Below are 6,344 nucleotides of genomic sequence, written 5' to 3' on the forward strand. Positions count from 1 at the left end.
TCAACACTAAAAGTGCAACACAATAAAGTCTCAAAAATTCATCTTCAATCATATTTCATAAACTATTGATTCTAACAAGTCCAAGAGTAACAAAATACTCCTCCGGTCCTAATTATAAGACCCAATTGACTTATTTGAAAAAAATTAAGGAAGTAAGTTAAGTTGGTTATTTATAATAAATAAGTGTTGTCATTCCTAAAATATCCTTGCTAATTAAATATATGGCTAAAACTATCATTATTAGAAGGATTATCTTGGAAAAAAATACATAAATATAAAGATAAAATGGATTGGGTCTTATAATTAGGACCAAATAAAAAGTCAAATTGAGTCTTATAATAAGGACCGGAGGAGTAACTTATAAACCACCTTTAATCATACCTATGTGAAGGAAAGTCAAGCTAACCCATGAGATAGAATGTCACATCTCAATTTTTAGGCCTAAGAGCCCTAGAAGTAGCCTAAAGAAGGTAGATTACTAAGCTTCTTTTTAGCAGAAGTTCTAAAGATGAGAAAGAAAGTCAAAACAGTTTCAAGAATTAAACTGTAAAGTAAAAGTTTTCAAGAGCTCAAGTATAATCAAAGCTAGAGGCTCCAATAAAGTTTCAAGGGCCTAGAAAGAGAAAAGAGAGTAGAAACAGGCCAAGGGTTAAGTTAGAAACCTCAAAGGGATGGTTGTATGAAGTTAAGTCGAAGTAAGGACTAAATTGTAAATTCAGAAAGTTACGACTAACAGGGGTAAAAATGAAAAGTATACAAAAAATTATAAGAAAATTCCAAAAAATAGGACATATATTCTAAGACTCTTTTGTGAAGAGAAATAACAAAAATACCCTTGAGGCAGCTTAAATGGAATTTATAAAGTTATGGCCAGCAAAAAAATATACTGTTTGAGGTAATTATTTAAAATACCAAGAGACCTAAAAAATGTACGCAAAAAATGAGGTTAAATGGTTGAAATATTGTATTAATTCATAAAATTATTCCTGCAACCAAAATGCTAGTGGAATGGCTTTAATAAATTAAAAAGTCAATTATACCGATAAAAAGGTATTTTAGTAAATGATTTTTATGCAAGGTTTAAAGAAAGTGTTGTGGCCTAAGAAAATTTATAGATATTATTTAGAGTAAAAGGAAATTTATGAAGTAGATAGGAGAATTTTTTGAGCTCTAGAAGGCCATCAATAAAGCTGGAGAAACATGGGCCAAAGAAATTAGAAGGAAACTTAAAGATTAAATTTTGATCTAATAGCTAAGATTCAATCTCCCTTCTCCTCCACCAAATTTGTGACACTTTGCACCTTTTAAAAAGATGATGTAAGGATGATACATGAAGGTGATGTAATGATTATGCAAAAGTTCACTTGAACTTCTAAATTTACCCTTACTCTTTTTATTAGCAATCAAGGGCATTTTGGTTTATTTAAGCCAAAGTTTTAGCTATAAATAGACACTCCCTCCCCCTTCATTTCGGCCAAGATGGAGAACAAGAGGGGAAACTCTTGCCATTTGGATTCTTGAAGCATAATCAAGGAAGCTACAACCTTTGATCAACCAAGCTTAGATCTAAGGTCAGTAAGTTGATCTATGTTGTTTCTTGCTTTGTTTTCTTGAGTTTGATGGTAGAAAAATCTGTTCTTTCCTCTTTAATGTTGCTGGATGAAATTTATAGGGTAAGGGGAAGGAAGTTTTGATATTATGTCTAGTTAAAACCCATTGATTCAAAGTTGTTTTAAGTGGTTTTGAGTTGTTGTTTAAAAGATTTCATGTTTGTTTCTTGAAGGATGCTGTTTGGCCAAGCTAAGATCTGTAACCTAGGATGAAATTTTTATAGTTTTGATGCTTCCATTGTGTTTAAAATGAAAAATGGTGTAGAGTAAACCTTAAGAACAAGCATTAGAAGCATTAAAATTAAAGTTGAGATTTTTGGAGTTAATGAACCCCCTATTCAGCCAAACTGATTTTTGGTGAAGGAGCTGGATTTTCATGAATCCAAACTCATATTTGGATTCTTTGGGAAAAATTTTGTAGGATTGGCCTAAGGGAACAATTTTTACAAAGCTAGAACATTAATCCAAAAATTGAGAAAAAATGTTAAGTTTAAGAGAGCTAGTCTTAAACTTTATATAATTCTTAGTCTTAATAGATTGTATGATCAATGTGATTATGTTTAAGATCTTAGAACATCTAAGAGGATGTTTATTAATGATGACTGAAAGCCCGTATGGTTGGGAAGTCAAGAAAATCAAAGGAAAAGTAAGAGGAAAGCTTTAAGTCTAAGGTAGTAAACTTACCTATTGTCATTGCTTGATGTTGTATGCTTATATGTTGCTGTGTACATGTTATTTGAATGTTATTATGATATGTTTTGGCTGCTGTAATTTCTATTTATGATGAGTAGATTATGTCTCCATGGCCATGCATCAAGAATATAGCTTTGAGCATGTTACTATGTCACTAATTAACAAGAGAATAAACAAGTTGTGTATAGGACATTAACATCCATCTAGCATAATTAATATAGTAGTTTTTGCTATTGAAATTCTCCCGAATCTCACCTCTCTCCCTAACCAACCATTTAGGTCAATCAATGGAAGGCAATAATGGCATGAGAAGCAAGGAGAAGAAAGTGGAGAATTATTGATGTTAATGAATGAGGTTAATGTTTGATGTATAATTCTCACATTTTGTAAATTATGTTTTTGGATGTCAATGATTCCATGTAATTAATTATAATGTTTATGGTATGAATGAAAGTGTATGAGCATGAATGGGAAAGAGCAAACCCAAGTTGCCAAAGAAATAAAAAGAATTAAAGTAAAGAGTGGTTAAGGGATAAACATAGGTTCTGAAACAGTTAGATTCAAGCTCCAATTTGACCAACGAAATGAACGAGTGAAGCCACAAAATTTGACAGACTTATAGTACACATCTCAAGATTTAAAATGAGAGGTACATCACCTCAATTGGATGTGTACACATGGAGATATGAATTTTCAAAGTTGAGGCACAGGATCTAGAAATTCCAGATCTTACCAAATGCATAGTAATCTTTATTGATTAAACCGTACGACTTGGCTAAAGATAAGTCCAATTAGATATTTTTCCTTAAAGAGCATTGAAAGATCTTTCTGTGGAATTTTAGAAAACCTCCATAATATTTTTCTAGAATTAGTTATGATTTTTCAAAATTAGACCTATAATGTGAAAATTGTACAGTGAATAGTTATTTTACGAAAAGTAACATCTAGAATATAAATTTTGAGCATAAAATCATCCAATGTAGTCAGAAATGGTTCTAAATGAACTCTAAGGTATCCTAGAAGTAAGGTGTGACATAAAAGACCTGCAAGCTACCCATAGCAACAATGCAGCACAAACAACAGAGAGCTGACGCAAGCAACGATGAGCTTGAAGCTATGGTGACCTGCAGCAACGATGACAACCCTCTTATCAGGGCTAGCGCAAGCGACGGCACAAAGAATGATAAAAGGGGAAGGGGAAGCTGAGGAAAAGAGGCAAATAGCGAGCTAACAAGGAAGAAATGGGAGAGAACAAAGCTAGTTGAGGGAGCGAGGATGGCGGTGATGCGAATTGAGGGAACGAGAAAAGGGGGAGAGAATGTGAGCTGAGGGAAGAAGGAGGAAGCTGATAGGTTTTGCCTGAATTTTTTTTTTTAAAAAATGTAGCCTCATGAACCAAATGAGTATGGGGCCTCATACTTCTGTTCAGGGCCAATAAACAAGTATTTGCCTTACATACTCATTTGGTGTATTAGGCCCTATACTTTTCTAGTTTAGCTAATGGACAAGTATGGGGGACGAAAATGGACTTTTTTATAGTAATGTAATTATAAAAACTTTTTCCTACAATAAAGTATAACATCCCAGTATCTGCAGAGTTGTTGAAAATGTGCTATGCAAAGCATAAATAACATAAAATCATCATATCAATTGAGTTTCTTGAAAGTTATGAAACTCAGAGATATAAAATCTATCACCAAGGAAAACCTAAGAGAGATTTATGTAACTCATTCTTCATTTTATAAGAAGTTAACGTAGATTTCAAAAGTAAATGAGAATATGAAATGAATTTCACACATGTCATAGCACACAATATATATATGTATAAATATATGTAATTATCTCTGATTTGACGTGAATATTATATTTCAAAATAAACAAAACGTAATCTACCGACAAAATTTACTGGCAAATCTCAATAAGATATTGCAATATAATATGTGTTTGTTGAAAATATGGGCTTTGTTAGGCATACATAAAGTAAAATAAATTAATCAAGTCAACAAGAGGCTGCCGTTAAATGTGGCTAAATGCTTATAAGGTTCTCAACTTGCTCCATCCTCCTCTCCCTGCGTGTGACTCAACTAGTTTTTAATATAAAATCTAATTTATAATTTAAAGGAGCGGATGTGGTATTATCCATTATTTTAGACTAAATATTTAAGTATTGTTGAGCACCTAATTGCAACTCTTTTGACTTTTTTCTTTAAATTTAACTTATAAGGTTTAAACTATAAGCCTTGCTCTAGAAATGGTAATAAGAACCGTGTGGATGCATGGAGTAGCTCAAATGGTTTAGTTGATTAGAAAGAGCAATCATATTCGATATATTATAGGACACTAAATCTAAAGCACTTTCCAACGAGAATCTGAATCTTGGTTTGTCACATTGTGAAGGATTAACAAACTAGTCTCTTCTGTTAAACTCAATTTTGTTAATAGAAAAAATCATATTAGCAAAAGCTCAACCTTATAGACTCACTCAGGTCCAAGGCTAACCATTTTACTGGCCCTCGCAGTGTTGGTATATATGTGCTATGCATTTGGGAGCTGATTATGTTGGAGACTTTTGATATGACAATAATCAAGGGACCTTAGTCTTCTCTTTGCAAACATAAACAATTGGTGGTCTAATTTTCTTTTTTATTTTTTTTAAGTCAGACTTGTTATCAATGCTAGCGTGGAAGGTGACGCATACATCTTGATAGTATATTATATACAAATGTACACACAATATATTCATTATTCATTGGTCAACGTATTTAGTTACAAGATTATTCATTTTCAAAATATAAACATCAAATAAATAAATTATGCAACTCAAAAGTTAGTTAAAATTGATTAAAGAAAATAAATATATAAAAATATAACTTATTCCTGAAACGTCTTTATTCATGGAGATAAGAGGTAAAGAGAATGAATGAAAAAGAGATTGGATGGAAAAAAAAGATATGAAATCGATATATAATTAATTAGGGATAAAAATAAAAAAATACATTAAATGATAAAACAAATTCAAATTAATGATTATTAACTAACAAGCTCCTTGAAAAATCCAAAGGAGTATTATTAACATAATACATTTACAAGAGTTGTAGGAAGTTATTTTATGATCACCATCTGACAGATTCGGCCAACTACTACCTACGTACAGGGCCCAAGGAAAATTAGGGAAGGGAAAAAAAAAAAAAAAAGCACAGACGACCAAAGTAAAAGGCGTAAAGCATTTTGGAATGCACCAGCCGGGAATCGAACCCGGGTCTGTACCGTGGCAGGGTACTATTCTACCACTAGACCACTGGTGCCTTTGTTGCCTTCCGTAATGCCAACAAATGTCACTAGCTACTACGCTGTTCATAACGGAAGACAGTTTTTCAGTTCTCTAGTTTTTTACTTTTTTTCGTTTGAAAAAACCGACATGAAGAATCTGAAAATAATTCCCATAATATCTGTGAAGATAATTTTAATTTTGTTTAAATTTTTTTGGTCAAAAATTTTGTTTGAAGTTTGATAATAAATTTCTTTCGTATTAACCCAAAAATATCGCTGAAAATATTACAATAATAAGTTCTATCCTTTTTTTTGTGATCAATATTTAAGTGGTAAAAATCATTTTTACGCACGCGCACACGCACACAAGGTGAATTGAAGTTATTGTTTATCGATCATTTCTCAAGTTTGTGTGAGTGTTTTGGCCAAAAATATTTTTTTATGTGTTTCATTGAAATAATGCTGGTTTCTTATAATTTTATGTTATATATTGATAATTAAATTTTTTTACTATAATGAGGAAAACTAATTATAATAAAATAATTCAAATTACTAGAACATAAAGCCCTTCATGGCTCGGCTAAGATTTTACAAAAATAAGTATTGTTGTAGGAAATTATACGAAATAATTAAATTTACAAATTATTATTAGGAAATATAATTCATGAAATTTATTACTCACATAATTTACATTTATCTGTTAAATTATAAGTATTTATTATTCACACAACATAAATTTACAGCTAAAAAGATATTTAACATTATTTACTA

General features: G+C 31.3%; 1 non-coding gene across 1 annotated transcript; it reads right to left on the minus strand.

Moving 5' to 3' along the window:
• Positions 1 to 5,537: 5,537 nt before the first annotated feature.
• On the minus strand, positions 5,538 to 5,608 carry TRNAG-GCC (transfer RNA glycine (anticodon GCC)). The gene has a single exon. It is a non-coding gene; the product is annotated as a tRNA-Gly (tRNA).
• Between the last annotated feature and the right edge of the window lie 736 nt (positions 5,609 to 6,344).

The sequence above is a fragment of the Neltuma alba genome, unplaced genomic scaffold (genome assembly GCF_004799145.2).
Source record: "Neltuma alba isolate B1F8T4 unplaced genomic scaffold, ASM479914v2 tig00005599_pilon, whole genome shotgun sequence".
Classification (NCBI taxonomy): domain Eukaryota; kingdom Viridiplantae; phylum Streptophyta; class Magnoliopsida; order Fabales; family Fabaceae; genus Neltuma; species Neltuma alba.